We start from the raw sequence: 1355 nt of genomic DNA, 5'->3' as shown, positions 1-1355 counted from the left end.
TCAATCTCTCTCCCTTTTTTAAAGAGCTAGCAGGGCTCCTGCCGGGGTGCAGTGGACGGACCCCAGCAGGACGAGCAAACCCCCTTCTCAGGCCAAGATGCAGTGGGGGTCTCACAGAGCAGGAGGCTGTTGAAGGCAGGTCTCACCATCGTCGGTGGAGCCGCCTGGGTCACGCAGGATTTAGCCCTAGGGAGTCCATCCTCTGTTGCCTCTTGCTATCCCGCTGGGGACCGAGCGGTGTGGTGAGTGTCGCTCCCCCTGGGACGACTCAGGGGAAAGGGGCAACCCACGGGGCCCCTCATCACACGGACGGTGCTTCCCTGGACCAGTCTGGTGGCAAATGGGAGCGTGAAGCCACAGGAGGCTCAGCGGGTGCGTGTGCGATCACGGCGGTGTCTGGATAAGCTGCTCGCTCAGTGACAGGAGGAGGCCACGGGCAGCCTGGGCATCTCCGGGACTTCTGAGCAGTACCGCGGCCTCAGTTATGGGGGAATCGTGAGAGCTGCAGGGGGAGACGGACAGATGGACAGCACGTTTGGAAGCCTCGGGTGCAGGAAAGGCCTCCCGAGGGGATGTGTGGAGGCGAAGGTCCGGCTTGATTTGGGTGGAGAACAGGTGGGTGTGCGCACGTGGAGGAGGAGGATGAGGCCAGACCCAGGGAAGGGACTCGAGAGGCTCAGGGGACTGAGACAGGGGCGATGAGGAGGCTGGCCCCGGTGCTGTGACGACCGGGGACACTGAGGTGCGTGCCGCCTGTGGAACGGAGAGCGGACGGGGGGCGTGGTGAGGGTGCTGAGAAGTCAGGCGATGAAGCGAGGCGCAGCTCCTCACGTTCCGATTTGGGGAATGTTTATCGAAAGGCAAGTTTCTGACAGACCCGGCCCCCACCAGCACGCGGTGGTCCCAGGACCAGTTCTGTGTCTCTGTGACCTGTGGGGGAGGCGGTGGCCCCCCGGGGGACGAGTCTGTGGAGTCTCTTCCCTTTATGTGAGGTTCTAACACTCGGGGTCACGCTGTGCTCCATCACTGTCCCTGAAGAAAAGGCCCTCCCCACCCCCAAAACTGAGCCTTCAGACAGTGTTCGGTGGGCCATCGTCAGGAACTGGAGGTGACTCTCACACAGGAATGGGTCCAGCCTGAGGTGAGGGAGTGTGGGGGTCCGAGGCCGGGTCCCCCACGGCACCTTCTCCAGGGCCTGAGGGGGCTGACGGGAAGGGGGTCCGCGGGGTCTGTCATGGCTGAGGGTGGAAGGCCCGGGGGTCCCTTGGGTCCGAGCTGCTCGAGCGGCTCATGTTCAGTTCGTCTGTTTTGCAGAGTGGTGTTTTGGCCACGGGAGCTGGCGGTCGACGGCTCAG

The sequence above is a fragment of the Dama dama genome, chromosome 26 (assembly GCF_033118175.1).
Source record: "Dama dama isolate Ldn47 chromosome 26, ASM3311817v1, whole genome shotgun sequence".
Taxonomy (NCBI): domain Eukaryota; kingdom Metazoa; phylum Chordata; class Mammalia; order Artiodactyla; family Cervidae; genus Dama; species Dama dama.
This window is presented reverse-complemented; position numbering follows the sequence as displayed.